Source organism: Microtus ochrogaster, unplaced genomic scaffold, assembly GCF_000317375.1.
Source record: "Microtus ochrogaster isolate Prairie Vole_2 unplaced genomic scaffold, MicOch1.0 UNK29, whole genome shotgun sequence".
Classification (NCBI taxonomy): Eukaryota; Metazoa; Chordata; class Mammalia; order Rodentia; family Cricetidae; genus Microtus; species Microtus ochrogaster.
In genome coordinates, this window is record NW_004949127.1 from 4,207,728 (window position 1) to 4,231,986 (window position 24,259).

The following is a 24,259-nucleotide window of genomic DNA, read 5'->3' on the forward strand; positions in this document are numbered from 1 at the left end:
GTGCGAGAGTTAGCCTAGAAGAGGCTAGATAGAAATGGCCAAGCAGTGATTAAATGAATACAGTGTCCATGTAATTATTTCGGGTAAAGCTAGCCATGGGGGCAGCGGGGTGCTGGGGACGCAGCCCCGCTGCTCCTATTTCAACAACAAAGCCTTTGGTATCATTATAGTTTGAATAGTAAATGTTTCCCACAGGCACGTGCTGAGTGCTAGAGCACTATTATGGAAGGTTCTAGAAGCTTTAGGGTTGGGCCTAGCAAAAGAAAAAAGGACACAAGGTCTAGTTCTCAGAGACTGTGCTTTCTGTGCTGCTCTGAGTAAAGAAGTTCCCCTTCATGCTCTCCTGATACTCCACTTCACCGTGGACACAGAAGACCAGAGTCAAGAGACTATACGCAGGGTCTTCTGAAATCTGCAAGTCAACCTTTCTTCGTTTGAAGTTGGCAGTGTTGGGTATCATAACATCAATACAATGGAACCAGCACAGTGACTAAATAGTTCACACACACACACACACACACACACACACACACACACACACACACACGACAGATGGTTCTTAAATTTTTCAGACAGGAATAAGGGAAAGAATTTTTAGGGCAACTTATTTTTTGTTTTAAAATTTCCTTTACTGCAAATGGTAAACGTAGAAGGCGACTTGTAACACGCTGCCTGCATTACTGAGAAAACAAGTTATCTCAGTAGATCAAAGCATTTGCTGCAAAAGCCTGATGACCCGAGTTGCAGCCCTGGCACCCAAGAAAAGACAGAAGAGAGCAGACTGTACAAAATTGACTTTGATATTCGTACACAGGCCATGGGTGCATATACATATAAACACACACTAATAAGAATAGCATTTTAATGTTTTACATATATAAGTACGAAAGGAAACATTGATTTCCGGGTCTATATGTCTCTTAAAATGCAAAATGACTAAACCAAGTTATCGTATAGTTTAAGGTATTCATTTTCTCATTTGTTAAGTCATTCATTCACTCACTAACCATTTACTGAGTATCAACCATTTGCCAAGTGATATAATCTATACAGAATTTTATGAACTAAAAAATAAAATCTATGTAATGGGAGTACCTGGGAAATTACCATATTGTTTGAAAAATTATAATAATATATATAGTCCAACTTGTGAGGTAATAGATATTTAATAGTGCCTTTGCCAGTAGAAGACATGTGTTCATAGCAGATTTTTCTACAAAGTCGCTGTTAACTGAGCTGAGAATCCATTTCATGGAAATAGAAGGTTGAGTTTATAGGAGTCTCTTGTCCCAACATTTTTATATCATCTTGTTTTACGAGGGCTTTTTTAAAAGACACCATATATAATACTTATTGACTCATTAATGCTCACAGCCAACAGCACCATCTCTCAAGTATAAAGGAAGCTAGCAGAACACAAACACTTCTACATAAGGAAAATAGACCATACACAGCACTATACTTGGGACCATTTCAGATGATGCAATTACCAAGAACAAACACAAAATACAGGGGTAAATGATGCTAAGTACACACTGAATATACTTGTTCATGGCTCAGAAGAAGGAAGAAGGAGGGGAAAGGAAGGCACAAGTGCATGGGAGGTAGAAGGAAGAAGAAAATAAAAATTGTTGGTATTAAACTTGGTTTTGCCATTTACTAGCTGGCAATCTTAGGAAATTACTTAAAGACTGTCTCAGTTTACCTATTTCTGAAATGAAGATATTATTATTACTACTGCATTGCTTATATTGAAGATTAAGAGTCTTAACTACACACATACAAGCACTAGTTGTGTTAGCTAACAACAAAATAAACAAAGTAAACAATGGAGCATTATCTTAAACTCTCAGAGTTTAAAAATGTGTGTGAGGCCCAGGCCGTGCATTCAAGAACTACAGCTTTTGTTTATCTTTCTCTTCTGACTTTCCCCCCATTCCTTTCTGCAGGAGGCAGAAGACTGTTCTCTGCCTCACATCCTCTGCTCTCTCCTTTCCTTGCCAGACACTGTCAGAGGCCTATCCAGGACACCGGATGTTCCTTCCTTAGAGAGTTTGCTCACCTAGAAGTAGAGTTTGCACTGGAGCTGAGTTGCTGTCCTAGTTAGGGTTTCCATTACTGTGACGAAACACCATGAACAAAGCAGCTTGGGGAAGAAAGGGTTTATTTGGCTTCCACTTCTAGATTGCCATTCATCATCAAAGGAAGTCAGGACAGGAACTCAAACAAGGCAGGAACCTAGAGGCAGGAGCCAATGCAGAGGGATGCTGCTTACTGGCTTGCTTTACATAGCTTGCTCAGCCTACTTTCTTACAGAACCCAGGATCACCAGCCCAGGGATGGCAACACCCACCATGGACTGTGCCCTCCTCCACTGATCACTAATTAAGGAAATGTTCTACCTGTTTGCATACAGTCCAATCTTATTGAGCCATTTTCTCAGTTAAGGTTCCGTCCTTTCGGGGCTGGAGAGATGGCTCAGTGGTTAAGAGCATTGCCTGCTCTTCCAAAGGTCCTAAGTTCAATTCCCAGCAACCACATGGTGGCTCACAACAATCTGTAATAAGGTCTGGTGCCCTCCTCTGGCCTTCAGGCATACATGTAGACAGAATATTGTATCATAATAAATAGATAGATAGATAGATAGATAGATAGATAGATAGATAGATAGATAGATAGATAGATATAGATAGATATTTTAAAAAAGGTTCCCTCCTTTTGGATGACACTATCTTGTGTCAAGTTGACATAAAACTAACCAGGACGGTTGCTCTGGTGACATTCCCTTCAATGTAGGCTGAGCCAATGTTGAATGGCCAATTCTCCCTGCTGCCTAGGCCAAAGTGACTGTTCGCAGGAAGACATGCCCATTCAATAACCATTCAGGCCTGCCCAGCAGTCTCTTTTCAAGTCAGATATGGAACTTATAGTATATGTTGCCATTGTAGACTTCAGTATTTAACAGTAATTGGGAAGAGATGCTGGAGACAATGTCAAGAAATGCAATGCAGATGAGGAACTGGTAATGAAATTGCTGGGACTTTCTCGGAGTGAGCCTCCTGGGTGCACATCCAAGCTGAAGCATATGGAGAATAATTAGGACACAAGACAATGAGGAGAAGAGATGAGAGACAATTACTACTGTGCAAACATAAAGGTCCTTCACTCTTGCTTGAGCAAAGGATGAGATCAGTGACATTAAAGGCAACCTGGAATGGCAAGGATTTAGCTGGCAAAATGAAAACCCCATCCTGTCAAACTCTTCAGGGCCATTGTTGCCAAGAAACACACTTACATGGCCAAAAGCATCTTATTCCTAGCATCTTACCAGTGCCATGCGGGTGGCACATTTGGGGGCTGGCAGCAGCCCTGTCTCAGATCTCCTCAGTACTTCCTCATCTTTTGGTCAGGACAAGTGTCCCTTTATCTTAGATTTTATGGGGCAAGCTTCTTGGTAGCTGCATTTAAACTTCCACTGCAGAAGAAAAATGTTTGGGCAATACACTAATCTCATTGAAAAGGATTATTCAGGATGTAAAAAAAAAAAAAAACACTTACTAGTTTTTCGATTCAATACATCTACCCACCACAAACCACTTTGATCACTGCATCAACCATTAGGGCTCTATCTAACCATATCTGTCTCCAGTTTTAAGAACAAATATTATCCCTTTCAAGCAACTATGTTGCAAGCTTCATACTGAACTCTCTCTGGAAGGCATTTTATGAGATCCTCCCTAAACCACTGGGAGACCCATGTTGTAATCCATCTCCATGCAATAGTAAAGGAAGCTAAGGAAAATAATTAACAATAAATAATCTGGAAAACAGTAGCAGGCTGAACATCCAATCAACTCCACACTTCCCATCCGTAGCCTTCCACTGCATCAGATAAACTTAAGTTTGCACAGTCTGCTCTCAATGGGATACAAATACAAAATGGCTTAGTTTTCCTCAATCTCTGAACCAGCTGTGCTATGCTGAATCCTGTCTAGAAGCCACCATTCTACATGGCTTTGAGTGGGCAGAAAGCCCCCCGGGGAATGGAAATGAACACCAAGCTTTTGAACACCTACTCACAACTGAAACAATATCTTCTTTCCCCCTTTTTATGTCTTTTTTATTATTGAAGGTATATTTTCTCATACAATTTATCCTGTATAAAGGAACCACACTGTCTTTATCCATACTTCTGCTGAGGGATGTCTAGGTTGTTTACAGTTTTCAGTTAATATGAATAAAGTTGCAATGGGAATACTGGGGAGCAAGTGTTCTTGTGGTAGCAGGGAATGTTCTCACCAGCAATAAAAGAGTGTTCACCTTGATCCACACTCTTAGAAACATGAAATGTCACTTATATTACTGAGCTTAGCCATGCAAACAGGTATAAGATGAAATCTCAAAGTAGTTTGATTAGCATTTTCCTGGTGGCTAAGGATGTTGAATATTTATTTCTTTGAAAGTTTCTCAGTTGCTTGGAATTCCTTTTTTGGGAATTCTCTGTTTAGATCTGAACCCTTCTTTTAATTTTTTTTTTCATCTTACATTCTTGTTCCATTTCCTCACCTTTCCCCCCGATTCACTCCTCAGAAGGGGTAAAGCCTCCCTTGGGGAGTCAATAAAGTCTGGTATACTAAGTTGAGGCAGGACCAAGCCCCTCTCACCTGTACCAAGTATGGTATCTCCCCACAGGGAATGCGCTCCAAAAAGCCAATTCATGCACCTGGGAAAAGTCCTGGTTCTTCTACCGGGGCCCTTCCCAACAGATAAGGTCACATAACTGTCAACCACATTGAGAGGGCTTAGTCCCCTCCCATGCAGGATTCCCCAGCTGTCAATCCAAAGTCCATGAGCTCCCTCTAGCTCAGGTCAGCTATCCTGGACTTTTGGTTATATGAAGTACTGTTTTTTGGAGGTCTGTGAGGAATTGTGTTGGGATTTTCATGGGGATTGCATTAAATCTATAGATTGCTTTTGGTAAGATTGCTATTTTTACTATTTTGATCCTGCCTATCCATGAGTATGGGAGATTGTTCCATTTTCTGATAACTTCTTCAGTTTTTTTCTTTAAAGACTTAAAGTCTGTTTTAAGGAGGCCATTTGTTTATTTCCAGCTGCTCGGCAGCTCAGACCCGAAATAATAACTCAGAAACTATATTATTTAAAACACTGCTTAGCCATTAGCTCTAGCTTCTTATTGGCTAATTCTTACATATAAATTTAACCCATTTCTAGTAATCTATGGATCGTCACATGGCTGTGGCTTACCAGGAAAAGTTCCGGCATCTATCTCTGGTGGGGCTACATGGCTTCTCTCTGGTTCTGCCTTCTTTCTCCCAGCATTCAGTTTAGTTTTCCCCACCTACCTAAGTTCTGCCCTATCAGTCCAAGCCAGTTTCTTTATTGATTAACCAATAAAAGCAACACATAGACAGAAGGACTTCCCACACCAAAAGTCCTTGTAATACAGGTCTTTAACTTGTATATCGAGCCATCCTTGTATCTCTGGGATGATGCCCACTTGATCATGGTAGATGGTATTGCTCTTGGATTTGGTTTGCAAGTATTTTGCTGAGTTTTTTGCATCTATGTTCATCTATGTTCTGTAATTTTTTATTGAGTTGTTATACAGTTTGGGTATCAAGGTAATTGTGGCCTCGTAAAATTAATAAGGCAGTGTTCCTTTTGTTTCTATTTTGTAAAATAATTTAAGGAGTATTTCCATTAACTCTTCTTTAAAAGTATGGCAGAATTTTGTGGTAAAACCATCTGGCTCTTGGCTTTTGTGGTTAGGGGAATTTTTTTAATTATTCTCTCATATGATACATTCTGACTGAAGTTTCCCCTCACTTCACTCCTCATAGCTCCCTCTCTAACCTTCCCTTTCCCCAAGAACCAATCCTCCTCTGTTTCTCTTCAGAAAAGAACCAGCCTCCCAGGAATATTAACCAAACATGGCATAACAAGTTACAATAAGAGTAAGTACAATCCCTTGTATCGAGGCTGGATGATGCAAGCCAGTAGAAGGTAAAAGGTCCCAAGAGTAGGCATACGAGTTAGAGACAACTCCCATCCTGGTTGGGAGAATTTTAATGACTGCTTCCAGTTCACTAGGGGTTATATGTCTATTTAAATTGTTTATGTTATCTTGATTTATCTTTGGTAATTGGTACCTATTGAGAATATCGTTTATTCCTTTCAGAATTTCAAATTATGAGTATGTAGTATCCTTTCCCAATACTTTAAATTAATTTTTGCGTTAAGTTTATTTTGATAGGTATTAAAATTGTTACGCCAACTTGATTCTTAGCTTCATTTGCTTGATAGATCCAACCATTGACTGTGAGGTAATATCTGTCCTTTATGTTGAGGTGTATTTCTTGGATGCAGTAAAAGGACAAATCCTATTTACACATCCATTCTGTTAGTCTGTGGCTTTTTACTAGGAAATCAAGCCCACTGATATTGGGAGATATCAATTGTTGATTTCTGTTATTTTGTTGTTGTTAGTGGTAGTGGTGTTAAGGTGTATGTTTCCCTTCTTTTGGATTTGATGGTGTGAGATTGTTCATTTCCTGTGTTTTGATGGGTGGAATTAAGCTCCTTACAGTGGAATTTTTCCTTTTAGAATCTTCTGTAAGGCTGGATTTGTAGATATCCAATTTTGAAGTTTAGAATTGACTTCATTGTAGAATATCTTATTTTCTCCACTTTGCTGGAATAGTTGTCTGGGTTGGCACCTGTGGTCTCTTAGAATCTGTAACACATCTGTCCAGGCTCTTCTGGAAGTCTCCTCTGAGAAGTGGGGTGTAATTCTAATAGGTCTGCCTTTATATACTACTTGGATTTTTTTCCCTTGCAGCTTTTAATATCCATTCTTTGTTCTGTAAGTTTAGAGTTTTTATTTTTATTTGGGGGAGGGAATTTCTTTTTGGTCCAGGCTTCTCTAATTCCCACAGTTCAGACAGTCTGAGCAAGAACTACAGCATTGTTAAAGTCAAGCAGACATTTCACTCCGCACTGGACATGTCTACCTTGTCACAGCTCAGAGTTGAAAAGTGAGGTTAACAGAGCACCTGGAATAAAAGCAAAATGCCAGCTTTTTTCAAAGGATGTGTCACATACTGATAGGAAACGCTAACAATTCTTTTTAGGGCCAATGACAGGAGGGGCATGAACTAGCAAAAGGAGATTGTCTGACCTAAACTTGGCACATAAGAAAACACCTAACACAGACTGAATAACAAATCACATATGCAAGTCATATTTTCAGAAGCTGAGACAATACAGTGAAGATGGGGGAAAAAGTTAAAATTGAATGCACAGAAAACCCCAACAGCAAATACATGTTTTCTCTCTAGACTTTAAATTGTGTGTGTGAGAGAGAGGAAGAGAGACAGACAGAGACAAGAGACAGAGACAGAGTCTTGAAACTAAGTATTGAAACTAAGAAGACTATAAAAAGAGAAGGAAATGGAATAATTGGTGACATGAACTCACACAGGTGGGTGAGCACGAGAACCAGTAGGGGGCAGGGACAAGGGGAGAGAAGAAGAAAGGGATGAAATTAGGACAAAAACATTTGGATGGAAATACCACATAAAACCCATTACTTTGTATACCAACTTTCAGAAATCATTTAAAAAGACAACCTCCCTAGAGAAACCCTACATTATAGGAATACTTCTTATAGCCTACAAGCATCTCTAATTTGTGTATGGTTTATACAAACCTTGTAAAAATAGATAATCCAGTTAAAAATGTGCTGCATTTTCATAGGACATTTTAAGGAGGATGTATTTGTTTGTATGTGTGTGGTCTGTCTGAACAGATATGTGGAGTTCAGAGGTCAACCTCAGGTGTCACTCCTCAGGAACACTATTTACCTTTTTTGGTGAGACAGTGTTTCTCACTGTAACCTCAGGGATCTTCTGTTAGGCTACACTGACTGACCAGCAAGACCCAGGAAACCTCTCTGCTTCCCCAGTGCTGAGGTCACGAGGGTATGTACCATGCTCAGCTTTTTAACATGGGTTCTAGGAATTAAACTCAGGTCCTCTTGCTTTCATGGAAAGCATTTTACTCACTGAGCCATCTCTCCAGTCCTGTGATGACTATTTTTAGGCAGGAAACTAATTGCATAAGGTACACAAAAAGGGGAAAACAGGGAGAAAAGAGTGGCATTCAAATAATATTTCCATAAAAAGGATAAAGGGGGGCACCTAAACTAAGCAAACAGTTCAGTAAAACATATGGGAAGAGAAAGGATAAAGAAACTTAAGTGATAGAGCACAACAATGGGAATGAGCTATGAATGAATTATCATAAACAGAATAGAAAACCACCATGAAATGATGATCATGTTAAAGATATCCACAGACGGGCTCAAACACTGATCAAAATTATGGGAGGGTCATAAAAGATCCAAAAGAGGAACAAGACCAGAATAAAATGCAAATAAGACGATAGAAATGAGCTACGGTTGTAGCTCAGTGGTAGAGTGCCTGTCTAGAATGCACAAAGCCGTGGGTTCAATCCCTAGCACTGCAAAAACAAACAAACATCAGCCATGTTAAGAAAATTAGAAATTACAGTAAAAATAAATATGAAAAACACTATAGTAAAAAAATATATACACATAGAAATAAGGAAACAGAAATCACATATATGCAGGATTAGGAGCCCCAAAGAAGATAGCAGAGCAAAGGGATGTTTAACCTGTTGATTTCCTTCTCCCTAGCAAAAACTCCTCAAGAAAATAGCAATAATTTATAGTCAATAAAGCGATGAAGTATGAATGTGGCTGGTAAAAGTATTTTTTGAGCATGTAGGAAGCCAAAAAACTTTTGTGACATTAAGCAACTTTGTTGCTACATATTTAACAAACCCAGATAGTGTAATTACCACACAGGTCATATGGTGAATGTGCGTGCGTGCGTGCGTGTGTGTGTGTGTAATAGCCTATTACTCACATGGTTCTGATAAATACGATAACATGATATTAATAAACCATAGGAACAATAAACATATGCAATAAAGAAGATATGTGAGACTACCACCAACACAGTATGACACATTATCTTACAACAAGCTTTCTTTAATAAGCAGAGGTATGCTACAATTTAATGATAAAAGTATAGTGTAATAAATACATATAGAAACGATGTAACTACTATTATATTATTCTTGTCGGGTGTCATACGCTGTACATCACTGCACATGCTATACTTTTGTATGACTGGCAGCACAGGAAGCCTGTTTATACCAGCTCCATGCAAAACATGTGAGTAATGCATTGCTTTATGATATAATGATGGCTACAAGGCCAGTCAACAATAGGAATTTTCAGCTCCGTAATAATAATATGAGACCCCTATCATATCTGCAGCAAAGCACTGAGTCAAAACATTATTATTAAGTACATGACAGTCATTATAAAGAATTAATGTAACTAAGACCAAAATAAGTAGTGATTATGGTAACAAAATATAATAAATACGTTAGGAGCTCTAACATGTAGTGTTCTGTAATTAACAAAAGTAGGTGAATAGCTACAGACAGTCAATACTTCTGAGAGAGGGAGAATCAGTTTTCCCTAGGGATTGGCTCCTTGATAGACTACCCAATCCCTAGTGTTAGACCCAAAGACATGCTCATCTGAGCAGCATTAAACAGACTCATTATATTATACATACATACATGCATACTTAGATATGTAACAATAATAGAATTAAGAAGAGATTATGAACTGAAAGGTAGTGAGGGGGACACAGGAGAAGTTGGAAGACCTAAGATAAGGATAGAAATGCTATAAATGCAGTTCTCATGTATGAAATTCTCAAAAAAATTACTTTTAAAAATTGAGCTAAGGAAAGAGGTGAGAAAGCTGCTTGGTGTGTCTGTGCCACATATATCCCTGACCTTGCTCACAGAGGCACATATAACAAGGGGAACAACATCACCCAACCGTCCAGCTTCTTTATTGACAAAACTATGAGGAGACCTACGAGCTGCATTATGGAACTTCAGTCCCATAGAGTACTCACTGGTTAATATCTACACGTCTTGGTGGATCTTTATCACTTTATATTAACTGGGCTTTGTATGAATATATGATTCCATTTCTGGCCAATGAATCCATGAGGGAGATAATTGTTTCTCTGCTCTTAAGAAGAACTATAAGAAGAAAGGAGGGTGGCATTTTCCTCTGTCTCTGGATACAGCTACATCTAAGTTTTGCCTGTAAGTGCAAACAGAAAGAAAGAACGGAAGATAAAAAGCTATGTGCTGAGGGTGCCAATACAGGAACGTGAGAATGTAAAAGCCTTTATTTGATTTCTTTTATAGTCTTGATTTCTCCAACAAATACACACTACATGTCTAGTCTTCCTAGGCCGTCCCAAACTCAGCCAGTAAGGATATTTGTGGTTTCAATTTTCAGTGTGACTATGATCTATAAAAGAGGCCAAAGCAAAAAAAAAAAAAAAAAAAAAAAAAAAAAAGACAAAAAATCCAATGGTTCTCTTTTTAAAGACCTTTATTTTTGTTCTTAGCAAATCCATTCCTAAACATCAAAAGGGTTTTCCATTCCTTCACTTCCAAAGATAAACTCTTTTTCAAAGTTACTTCCTATTTTACCCAAAACAAAACAAAAACAAAGATAAACTCTTTTTCAAAAGTTACTTCCTATTTTACCCAAAACAAAACAAATATAAAATTCTCAAAGTTTTATGGGAGATAATACATCAGAGTATTAAGGGAGTGCCTCGTGCCTCTTCTAAGAAGAAAGGAGGAGTTTGTTCATGTTTTGTGTGAGTCTCTTTCCTCTGTAGAACTGTAACAAGTGCTAACCTGAATGTGTGCACCTGGACGGAGTGCTGACGGCCCTTTATCTAGAGCAGTGGTTCCCAACCTTCCTAGAGCTATGACCCCCGTAATACAGTTCTACATGTGTGGTGACCCCAACCATAAGATTACTTCCTTGCTACTTCATAACTATAATTTTGCTACAGGGATCACAATGTAAATACCGTATAAGGGATCATGATCCACAGAATGAGAACCGCTCATCTAGCATGGGGATGTATTTGTTCACAGTCTAGAACAGAATCTTCATGAAGACATGACTGTCAAGTTTTCTCTCTCTTTTGCAGTTTTTGTGGTTTTGATTAAACACAAATGAAACATGTATGCAAGTCACATCTACTACTCATCTTCTTTGCTGCATAGCCTGGTATTGGGGTTGGTGATGTTGATGACCAGCTGTGCTGTCTTACTGCGATAATTTCCATTTCTTGGAGGAAACATTGTGCAAAGTCAGCACAGTAATATCCACTGCACAACAGCAGCTCCTCCAGATCCTTGACATTGTGAACCAGAAACTTCCAGAAGCTGCTAGGCAGCAAATGCTTGGTTTTCTTGTTGCTCCCATAAACAATGCTGGGCATTAGGGTCTGGCCCTTGAATCTCCCTGCATCCTGCTCTCAGTACCTCTGGGTTTTCTCCAGTTTCACTTAATTTTGTCATATCAGTCTGACTGGTGCCTGATGAACTTCTTGATCCTCTTTTGTACAATCTTCACCTTCACCAGAGGTTGGAGGGCAGCCATGATGCTGCAAAAGAGATGGTGGCAACCTTATAGGTTTCATTGTGCAAGTCTAGTTCTCTTCATTGCTGCATCCTCAATACCAAGAACAGCATCAGGCATGTTGTAGGTGCCATAGCCACTGCACAGTACCTGACTGGATGGTGTACAGTCCCCAAGGATACCCGTTGTGTGACTTTGTTTGAACTGTGAAACCCTGTGAAGGCACAAAGTATCTGCTAACTACTGCTCTGCGTTCTGTGATAAAGGTACTTTCATGAATGGCAGAAGTCCATGAAGCCTTAATTTTGCCTTTATTGTTTCATTTTTGGTACATAATAAGCTAATTCTAAACACTGTATAAAGACACCCTCTTCTGTTCCACTTAAACCTTAAGAACCCTTTAAAACTTGAGACTAATATGCTTCCTTGTCCACCCAGGAAGCTATTAGTGAAATCGAGATAAACAATTTCTAACTGTTCCAAGTTTTCCATTTTTTCCCTCAAATTTAAACACATGAAAATAGTTTTTCAAAGAAATTCTACAGGAAAATGAAAAGAAAACTAGAAATAATAAAAAAAAAGTTGAAGCTTTCTGTACTCTGTAGATACAAAGCAAGAAAATGCTGGCAAGAGTGTTCTTTTTTTTTTCCTATATCTTTTGGAAATGAGCTGCAGATTCTTCATGAGTCTTCATTCATCCCAAACACGAGGATGGCTTGGAGGAATATTCTTTGAAAGTGCACTAAATCAAGCTTCAAGCTGGTAAGTTCCTTGTTACAGCTGCCCAATCTTAACTAGGCCATTTCTTTTTCTTCTGTTTTGTATAATCCATGTGGCTTTGACAATACAATGGCCGGTACTGTAGTAAAGCCACTGATCCCAAGAGAGGGTGTTCTTCTCGGCAAGTTAAGAACTGAAGAGGACTATAAAAGCCACTTTATGCTATAGCTTCATATAATTTACAGCAGAGCATTAGGCATACTGAAAAAGGAGAACCATGCCTGTGGTCTTAGACATGTTTACACATGCTCTCCATACACATGCACAAATAATTGCACATTTGTGTATGCTCTCCAATTTTATGTCCCTACACTTTATTGTTAATAGTTTTAGCCCCTGTGGTACTAGGTGCAAAGAAGGATTTCAGGATAAGTATTTATAAGCCAGTGTGTCAGTAGTTGACAAAAGATTTAAAAGGTAGCTTCAGGGAAGGGAATTGCACCTAATCTCACTTTATAGGTTTCTTTTCTATTGTCAGATTTTGGAGGTTTTGTTATTATGTGACAGGGATTGAACATAGGACCTCACACATGCGAGGCAAGTTTTTTGTCATTGAGCTACACCTTCAACCTTATTACAGTTTTATCTCAAAACCATTGTTGGCTGACACACATAAATATGCAAAGATACTTCATGAATCCTCTCTGAAGTTTTCCCCAGGGTAAAATTTTGTGATACTATAGTAATAATATGCTAAGTAGGATGCTGCCATTGAGACGGGAAGAATACAAAATATTCAAGTGTCACAAAGAGCCCCCCATGGTGCTTTCTTAGAGTTATGTTTACCCACCCCCTTATTCCACCACAACTTCTTAAGTCCTGACAACCACATTCTGTTTCCTATTTCTATAATTTTAACACGTTAAAATGTAGTGCACACAGCATTGTACACATAATCTCTGAGGGTTAGCTTTTTTAAGTCAGCAGAATTCCCTAGAAATTCATTGAAATTATTACCTATATAATCTGCTTTTTTTATTTCTGACTATTGGCCCAGACGATATATGTATGTGTGTGTATGTGTGTGTGTGTGTGTGTGTGTGTATTTATATGTCATTGTAATTTTATCTGTCTTGTTTCCAGAATTTGGCTATTACAAATACTACTGCAATAAACATGGAATATAAGGCTTTCATTTGAATTTAAATCTTGGTCTGAGGCTATAACTTGATTGTACAACCAGTTTTCTAATAAGTGTGAGTTCCCAGACTTGATCCCACAAGAAGAAAGGGAGGGAGGGTGAAAAGGAGGGAAGGAGGGAAGAAGGAAGGAAGGGACAGAGGAAGCAAGGGAGGAAGGAAGCAAAAGTAGGATTGCAACTCTATTAGAATGGCTCCATGATTGTAAGCAAGTGTGCAGGAGATCCACACTTTCCCAGAATTCTCCTGTTCTGGTCACCCTACCTATACTTCCTGCCTGGCTACTGGCCAATCAGCATTTAATTAAAGCAATACAAGTGACAAATCCTTACAAGGTACAAGACCATTGTCCCACAGCAAAACCCTTGCTTTGCACTTTTTTAAATCAATAGTAGAGAAACTAAACAGGGAGGAGAAAATGTGGCAGGCATTTCAGAAGATACAAAAGCTGATAGAGGGATAGGGAATATAGCCAGTGTTGCAGGCATGTAGGAAAATACCATTATTTAATCAAAGGAACTGGAAAGCCTTAAACATGTTTTAAAGCTCCAGTTTGCTTTAGTTTTAGGAACTATGTGGGATTATACAAATGAAGAAAAAAAGCATCAAGCCAATTCTTAAAACAAAGCAAAACGAAGCTACCTAGCCTGACCAACATGGCCCAGACATCCTATTCTTAGCAGACAACAGGTTATGGCCTGTGACTAGCCAAAGCGTATTCTCATTTTCCAGTTTGCTTTTCTTTTCTTTTGCTTTGACTTTTATCTTTAAGGTAATCCTCCCCTTACTCCTGCCCTGATCCATTTGGCCCTCTTCAGAACTATTACAAACCATCCTTTCTATAGTAGGTATGGTCTCACTACACCTGAGTAAAAAATTAAACACACAAGCCGGGCATTGTTGGCGCATGCCTTTAATCCCAGCACTCGGGAGGCAGAGGCAGGCGGATCTCTGTGAGTTCGAGACCAGCCTGGTCTACAAGAACTAGTTCCAGGACAGGCTTCAAAACCACAGAGAAACCCTGTCTCGAAAAAACCAAAAAAACAAACCAAAAAAAAATTAAACACACTATTTAAAGGGTGTGGGTGTCACAAATAGAAGCTGTTTGCATGAGAATGACTAAGATGTGAATTCTGTCCATCACATACTGGAGGTTCATATTCAGGGTATAAAGCAGCAAGACAGGCTAAACCACGATATGGAAACTACAGGAACAGAGATCAGCCCATAGTAAACTCCTTGGACTCTGAACCCAGAGCCGCAAACAATCATATCAGCCCCCACTGTCCCAGGAAGCCCTTCATATGTCTTGGCCAAATCAACCCCCTGATCTGTTGACTTCTCTCTCCTACCCCTTCCATCACTCTTCATACATTTCACAATCACTTTCAAACACAATTTCCAGGATGATTTTCTTGATCGTCACTCTCTCTTTGCACAGGCTGCATATCTTTTTCTATGATGTGCTTGCCCCCTATATTTATCTTCTTCAACATATTTCACAGCCTCAACTTAAATTACCAAGGTTATGTCACTGACAAAGTTTCTCAAAGGAAAGGTTATCATACGGAGAATCTGCCACTTTGTTAACTCTTAAAGTGAACTGTGTTGATCATCCTTATCATCCACCCACCACTCAGCACCTGTGGCATAGAGCTACCAGCTGGGTCTTGGCTGAGTGAAGAGCCTTAGCCTCCAGTCCATCACCCATCTATTCAAACCATCACTTCAGAGTCAGATTAACCCACATCTGCAATTGGCGGCTAATGACTCTAACAATGTTTTCATTAGCATCTTAAAATCCTCTGCCTTTCCTTCTTAACCCCCTTTGCTTTCCTCAGAACAAATACTGAATTTTCTTTGTGTATGCTCCAAGGTGCACAGTGTTACCACCAACAGTCAAATCACCATGCCACACATTTCTGCTATAAACTAAGTTCTGGCCCCAGCTGTATCCTCTGTATTGCTGGGCAACCCTTATATTTATCTTCAGTTGACACCTATCAGATTCCCCTACAGCAGCTGCTACAGAATTCTTCCAGTTTCTTTAAGCTCCAAATCCTACCCCTTTCCTCCCCGAGGCTCAGAAAAAGCTCCCCTCTACATAACTGAGGGGACAATTTTACGATCGTGAGATGGTTTGAATCTTTTTTCTCCTCAGAGCTTTTCTAGTCCCATCCCCATCTATACACTGCTTCTCAGCTCTCACCCCGTGAAGGACATGCCTATCAGGCATTCCGATGCCAAATTTTTGCACCAAATATTGGACATCCCCCATCTTTGCTCCTTTCCTTCATCACACAGGAATTGGGAACCTTGTCAGTCCAAACAGCATTTTGTGGTTCACTGGTGTGTGTGAAGTAGTTATACAATCCCACTTAAAAGAGAGCCTAGTATAAATAGTTTACAAATAGTATATTATTTAATACTGGTGACAATCATTGATACTTTTGTTATTATATTATATATTTTATTGATTAGGAAATAGATGCAAGGGGAATAAGAAAGCTTACTCAAGGACACAGAAGTTGGTTTTGCGTCCCTCCCGTTAATATATTACAAGTTTTCCAAAGATGAAACAAGCGCTTTCTTGATTTTTGTCCCATGTTTTGCTCTCTCTGTACTCATTGCTGTTCTCATCACAGATACTTATTGAGCATTTCTATCAACAAGGATAGGAATTGCTGTTCTCATCACAGATACTTACTGAGCATTTCTATCAACAAGGATAGGAATGCACATATACCACACATAACTGTCACTAAGGCTTTTAGAAATGTTTGCTGAAGTGTTGAAAAAAATGAATTTTGTTTTTAAATATTTAAAATATCTGTTTTAAATATTTTTTAAAAAGTATTTAAACTGGATGGTGGTGGCACATGCCTTTAATTCCAGCACTCAGAAGGCAGAGGCAGGTGGCTCTCTAAGACTTTGAGATCAGCCTGGTCTATAAAATGAGTTTCATGACAGCCAGAGCTACACAGAGAAACTCTGTCTTGTAAAAACAAATATATATTAATACATATGTATATATATATATATATATATATATAATATCAGTACTCAGTTTTTCTCTTTTTCTCAGAGGCAATCATATTCTAAAACACTGCTAGAACAATTCAAAATGCAAAGAAATTAACGCTCTGGAGTGTTCTTTGGTTTGAAAAGTACTTTTTGCCTGGGTGTTTTCCTTCAGTTACCTAACTCGGCTCTTTGACCCACAACTTGACACAGTTTCCACAACTCTCAAGAGCTTTCTTTGTCTGAATAAAGACAAGATCAAGTTCAGAGAGGAAGAACCCACAGCAGCTTCAACTGAAATCGCTTCCATACCAGAGGCCAAGGCTGGCACTGAGGCTTCTGGGGAAGCAAACATTTCTCCCATTGACAAGAGTTTAATTGGACATTTTGAGAATCCAGTGTCATGTATGCAGATGCAAATGTTTGAAAAGTTGTTCACAGTGTAGTCTGTGCCAGAGAGGCCCCAGTGCCAAGCCAGCAAACAGCCTCTCACTTACTCTGCTGGACTCAGTTTCTAAAGACATTTCAGCGCTCTCTGGGCTTGTAAATTTCCACATCCAAAGACCCAATCTGTTTTTTCAAAACAAGCCTTTTCCCACATGGGCACACATCAGTCCTTACCCTGCCAATCTTGCTACTTCTTGTTCTGATTTAAAAAAGGAATTAGAAAAATAATTTGTAAGGTGTTTGTGCCATCCCTAGAAGTGTAGGGTTAAATGTTCAGTAGATTTTGGAAACCAATACAAAGTTAGCAACAGACCCCAGTCCCTTTTTTTTGAATTAAAATCTTGAGTGTTATGAGATGTTATTCCCATCCCAGGGAAAGACTGCTTAGGAGCTCAGCTAAGGGACAAGTCCACTGTAACAGGTGAGCTATAGAGAAGTGTGCTTGATAAGTAGAATAAAAAACATATTAACAAATGAGGATCGAGGAATTTATAAGCATCAAGCTATTAACAGTCCACCTTAAATTATACAATGTAGAAAATATAAAAGTATTGCCAATTTTGCTGGGCGGTGGTGGCACACGCCTTTAATCCCACCACTTGGAGGCAGAGAGGCTGGTGATCTCTGTGAGTTCAAGGCTAGCCTGGTCTACAAGAGCTAGTTCCAGGACAGGCTCCAAAGCTACAGAGAAACCCTAAAAAAAAGTATTGCCAATTTTAATATTGCTTTTCTTTTGTCTTCCTGTTATTTCTCAAGAGAAATTGTTAAATATGTAAACGTATTTTTAGTTTGGTCCTATGCTGGTTCCTTCCGTGTCAGGCTGGAGTTGGTGAGCTCCCGTTAGCTCAGGTAAACTGTTTCAGTGGGTGTCCCCATCATGGTCTTGACCTCTTTGCTCATATTCTCACTCCTCCCACTCTTTAATTAGATTTTAGGAGCTCAGCCCTGTGCTCTGCTGTGGGCCTCTGCCTCTTTTTCCATCAGTTGCTGAATGAAGGTTCTATGGTGACATTTAAGATAGTCATCAATCTGACTACAGGGCAAGGCCACTTCGGGCCCCCTCTCCATTACTGCTTAGGGTCTTAACTGGAGTCATCTTTGTGGATTCCTGGGAATTTCTCTAGTGCCAAGTTTCTTGCTAGTCCCATAATGACTCCATCAATCAAAATATCTCTTCCCTTGCTCTCCATCTTTGTCCTTTCTCCATCTTGACTATCCAGTTCCCTCAAGTTCTCCTCCCCTCTCCTCTCCTCTCCTCCACATTCAAACCAGATCCTCTGAATGTGGGTGACGGTTCTGTGACTGGGGCAGACTGTGGGGCCACTGGCAGTGGCACCAGGATTTAGCCCTACTGCAAGTACTGGCTTTTTTGGAACCTATTCTCTTTGGAGGAATACCTTGCTAAACCTAGATATAGTAGGGAGGGCCTTGGACCTTTCTCAAAGCAACGTGCCTTACCCTGTCTGAGGAGTGGATGGAGGTGAGAGGGAAAGGTAGAGGGAACAGGAGGAGGGGAGGGAGTAGGAACTGGGATGGGTATGTAACATGAAAAAAGATAGTTTTTTAAAAAAAATAAAATAAAAACAAAAATAAAATAAAAAGGTTCCAAGTCACGTGTCTAAACAAAGACAAGGAAAAAAGACATTGTGTGTGTGTGTGTGTGTGTGTGTGCGTGCGCGCGCGCGCGAGGCACTTGCACATGCACACATGCATATAGGTGATCCTCTAGAACTATAGTTACTTGTGGTTATGAGCCACTCAATGTGGGTCCTGGAAACGGTGCTGGAAATCAAACTTCAGTCTTCTGCAAGAGCAGCAAGTACTCTTAACCACTGAGACATGTCTCTAGCACCAGAAAATTTTAAATGTTTAAAGCCCTAAACTGGATCTATACATAATGAACACTTATCATGTATTAAAAGTAGTTAATTCCAAAAAAGAAAAAAGAATCTTTAACAAAAGGTTCTGCCACGCTTGCATAATGTTAACATGAAAAGTAGAGAAGAGAAATCAGAAGTCAAGAACGAGAATAAATATCTCATGAGGATAAAAAAGAAACTTAAACTCAGCGTTGCCTATATCTCCCCTTTCAGCTGCAATATAAAAAACTTGCAAGTCACTGTTCCTGTCCTTACCACAACAAATAGAAACAAACAAACTGAAAACCAACAATTTCCTCTGGTTAATCAGAGGACCAAAGGACAAACCAACATTGTAAGATTAAAGAAATGGGCAAATCCAGAGTCACAGTCAAGATTTATTCACTTGGACCAGCGCCACCAGAGCCATGTGCAGGTAGGAACACGGAAATGGCAATTGGGAAAAGCTGAAGGAAGATGAGTCTAACACACAGTCCATTGAAATGTGTGAAGTTCTTGGAGCCCTGGTCTTGGTGAAGGATGTATCAACCATTTGGAGTGATGTGAGAGTGTCATATATCAATCTGTTGATTTCATTGGTTAAGCAATAAAGAAACTGCTTTGGCCCTCATAGGTTAAAACATAGGTGGGAGGAGTAAACAGAACAGAATGCTGGGAGAAAGAAGCTGAGTCAGTGAGTGGCCATGATTAAGATCATTCCTGGTAAGCCAGGTCGTGGGCTACACAGATTAATAGAAATGGGTTAGATTAATATGTAAGAGCTAGCCAATAATAAACTGAAACTAATGGGCCAAGCGGTGTTTAAAAGAATACAGTTTCCGTGTAATTATTTCGGGGCATAAGCTAGCCATGCGGGCAGCCGGGGTGCTGGGGATGCAGCCCCGCCGCTCATATTACAACAGAATGGCAAGCCCACCGCTCCTATCACAACATTGGAGCAATCCCAAAGCAACTATAGTGAAGAGGACCAGAGATCAGAATGCCAACACTAATGTAAAAAGCCACGAATGATGTCACATGCTCATTATCCCATTGGTGGAGAGGCAGAGACAAGAGAGTCATGGGTAGTTGCTGGTTAGTCTAGTCAAGTCAGTGAGCCCCTGGCTCAGTTAGAGACCCTGTCTCAGAAACAAAGATAGAGTCACTGAGGAAAACATTTGATCTCAATATATGACCTCTGCATTCACCTCGACACTCACAAGAACCCACATACACACATATTGCATTAACACCTCTATACATACACAAGAAATTGGATATCTGCAAATCATGTATGTATTTGTTATTTTTCCTGTTGTTGTGAGAATTTCAAATAAAGGAGGGATTTGTTTTTACTCACAGTCCATCATGGAATGGAAATTTATAAAATAGGGTAGCTTGAGGTAAATAGTTACTCCAGCCCAAGGAATGGGGCAGCCCACAGCTGTGGTATGTATTCTACCTAAATTAACCTAATCTACATAATTCCTCACAGGTGTGCCTGGAGGTCTGCCTCCTAGATGATTCTTAAGGAATTATAAATATTCCTCTCATATAGTTTATATCTGTTAACAGTATGAAATGGCTCTGGATCTAACGTAATGGTCTTTGCTTTGGAAAGTTCTTGCTGCACACATGAGGACTGGAGTCTGAATGCACACAACCCATGATCACAGAGTGATGTGAAAGATGTAGGAATAGTCACTTATCCTCCCAGGAAGGAGATGTGGCTGGAATTTAGAAAGATCTCACAGAATGGCTGGATTTTTAAACTGTGTTTTAAGGCCTGAAGACTCAGAGGAAAGAAAAAAAGGTATTCCAAGCAAAGAGAATCGCAAAAGCAAGGTGAAAGAGGTGGGTGAACATGGACACGACATTTCTAGAATGATGGAGGTCCAGTACAGCTGCAGAGGAGATATGTACCACTCAGAAACAAATGGTGCCTGAATGCCAAGCTATTCCTTTGTTACCCACCCCCATTCACTTTCTAGTTTCTTGACACACATTTTTCTATGTAGCCTAGGCTGGACTCCAACTTGAGATCTTCCTGCCTTAGCCTTCTAAGTGTTGGGATTATATGGGTGTGTGCCTTTTTACCTGGCTCTTAAAATTTCTTATAAGAAGAAATATGACTGGACTTTTTAAAAAAGAAAGTCGCCATAGTAAGAATGTTTTAGAAGAACTGGAGAGAGCCAGAGTCAGGAGGACATGGGAGATCCTGTTGCTGGGGGCCACATGAAACAAAGGTAAGTTTGAGATATTTTTAGAAGTATAGTGGGCAGGATTTAATAATAGGTAAATATGGAAAATAAAGCATAAAATACTTTTGAGGCTTTTGTATTGCATAAATTGGCAAATGAAGATTCCATTAGTGAATATAATTCTTATAAAATTAGTGAATATTCTGGGAGAACACAGGTGGTTGCACCTAGTATTGCTATGCTGTGAGGGCATTGGTGGAGGCTGCTGCTGCCACCCTACAACAGATCTCCAGTCTAAAACGGCACATCTGTTTGACAGAGCAAGGAGGAGTAAAAAAGAAAGACAGACTTGACTAATAACTGTATATGGTATTTTAGGTGGAGTTTTGAAGTTCTCTAATCCTTATGTCAGAGCCAGTGAAGGAAGAAAGGCTGAAGACTTGGGTGTTCCTAAATGTCATCAAGAGAAAGTGAAACTACTGGACATGGTAACTCAAGCCTGTAATCCTAATACTAGGGAAACAGAGACAGGAAGATTGCAGGTTTGAGCCCAGTCTGGGATATCCAAGGAGACGCCTTAAAAACAAACCAAAACGAAGCAAAAAAAATTAAATTAAATAAATCAAAAACAAAGAGAAACTTAAGGATTGGAGAAAAGGGGGTGGTACAAAGGAATAAGAAGTGGAGAAAGTGTAGCAGAGAGAGACCAGAAAAAACACAGTAAAGGCTTATTTAGAACACAGGGAAGGAACTAACTTCCTCTTCTAGATAACTGCTCTTCTAATGACAACAAAACTGAAGACGCTTCTTGTATTTTTCTGTTTGTAAACAAATAAAAGAATATCTGAGGTATGGATGCTGACAGAGAGGTTGAAAAGTAATTGGAAGGTTTTGCACCGAGTGAAGAGTGACAGGAAGGAAGAAACAGATAAAAAAGAAAAGGGAGAAATTTTATTTTATTAGAAGAAATTTTTCAGAACATTTGGTAAAGTCTATGACAAAATGCTAACAAGGGAAAAGACCAACACAGTATGATTTGGTGGAATAGTATCCTGCTCTTTGTAGAAAAGAATGTATCAGCATAGTACCTTACAGACAAATTACACCTTTGCATTTGGTTGCTACAGGAACAATTCAAAGTAGATGCAGCTGGATACTCTGTATCTTTCTTGTATAAGTTAAACTTTAAAATTAAGGTGCCTACACTTTGTCTCAGTTCCTATGGATGGCAGTAATTGATTCACAACCTTCTGCCTTTTAGTCCATGGCAACATTTATTATCATAGAGCCTTGCTTTGCCTTGGAACTTTTTTCTGTATGTTCCCTCTAACTCTGTCAACCATGTCAAGGAAGAAACTAAAGCAGCAGAGCCAAGAACTCTAGGGAGAGGGTCAGTGCTGGAAGGTTCCTAGCACCAGCACTGGAAGACCCTGAGAGGTGGGATTTAGCGTCTGTGAAAATCATGAGATACTTTCAGTGCAAGGGGAGGGTCTCCAGTATAAAACATTCATGACTTGATCTTTAGCAAGGAAGACAACTCTTTCATGAATTGAACAAACATGCTGATAACTATTTTATCAAGTGAACAATCTTTCAATGGTAGATATTGTGAATAAAGTCAAACCAGTACTGAATTTTCTTAAGGTAAAATACACCTGCAATACTGCTTGTCACATGTATAGTATGTGAAGACTTGGATATCAAGTATTAAGAGAATGGTCTGCTTCTGAATCTCTGGATCATTAAAGACCTTTTAAAATATACTGAACATGATGATTTTCAGTTAAATGAATCTACTAACCTTTACTACTTAGCAAGCATCTACAAGTAGGGCGTTGAACAATATAAAACTCAGCTGGGAAATAGAAAGACAAGTGTAACTCTATACTGCCCTCAGTCTGACTCTGAGGAGGACCCAAAGGAAACAGTCATTAATGTAAATTCATCCATATAGTGGGGAGACCCAGGGAAACCAGAAACTCTTATGGTCCTTGAATCCATATCAGCATTAAAAATTAAATAAAGAATTTTTTTTGTTTGTATCTGTGTGTTATAGGTGTTTTGTTTGAATGTGTATGTTTGCATGTACATTCCTGTAGAGGTCCAAAGTTGATATCCAGAATCTTCCTCCATTTCTTTACCTTATTCATTGTGGCAGCGCCTCTTAAGTGAACACAAAGCTTTCCAGCGAAGGCAACTTTGGGACACACAGGAGATATCCAGTGTGCCCCAGGGAACCCTGAAAATACAGGTATGCAACTACACCTACCCTGCATTGCCATTTGGTGTAGGTAAATATGTGATAGTTGACTCTCTTGCTCAAATTTGGTGCTCTATTCTTTATCTGGCGATAGCATATACTCAGTAAACTGCTGAGATATCAATATTCGCTTATAAAACAGTAACAAAAAAGAAGCACACCAGTTGGTCCTACTACTTTACTATATTACAGAGACGAACCCAGTGCTGAATGGGGTGGCTCACACCTATAACCCCACCATTTGGGAAGCTGAGAGGCAAGGGTTGCAGAAATTTTGAAGGCAGATTTGGCTACATGCTGAGTTCCTGAGCAACTGAAGTACAGAGTGGAAAATTGTGTTAAAACAAAACAGGAAGGATAGAAGAAAATAAAATGAGGGAAGGGAGAAGGGACAGAGAAAAAAAGAAGAAATGAGGGAGGAAGAAGCATGCAGAAATGAAGAGAACAGACTAATAATCCAACAATCACAAGCACATGAATGGATTATTTATTTTTAAAAGCTAAGTGGTTTAGGAAAAGTGGAAGTGGGGGAGAGAAAGTACATTTTAGAGCTCTAGCTCCAGGGCAAGTAATAAAAGTTTTTGCTTTAAATTTTTTCATAATACTGTGAGCAAAAGGAAAGTCTATTCCATCATATCAGCCTCCAGGGCAGAAAACACTAGCCTCCTGAGCTAAATCAAACTGGCATGGGCTCTCAGACTTCAGGCAGCTGCCATTGGTCTCTGCCTTCCATGAGGCTAAACCTGGCAGACAAAAGGAAGCAAAATAAATTTCCACTTATTTTATAGCTACTTTTTTGCTCTCATCAATTAATTATAAGAGTCCTGCAAGCCCATCTCGCATTCCCAGTGTTCCCTATTAGGGTGTTGGCAAGCAACCCCTCACCAAAGACACAAAGCTAACAAGTTCACGCTTGTGCACACATGCACATGCGCGTACACACACACACACACACACACAAACAC

At 39.5% G+C, this 24,259-nt stretch overlaps 1 protein-coding gene and 1 pseudogene across 2 annotated transcripts in view; both read right to left on the bottom strand.

The window, feature by feature from the left end:
* The window catches only part of Cpq (carboxypeptidase Q), a 363,530-nt gene that overhangs the window by 336,348 nt on the left and 2,923 nt on the right, over positions 1-24,259 (bottom strand). The window lies entirely within an intron of this gene.
* On the bottom strand, positions 11,206-11,608 carry LOC106144367 (annotated as a pseudogene).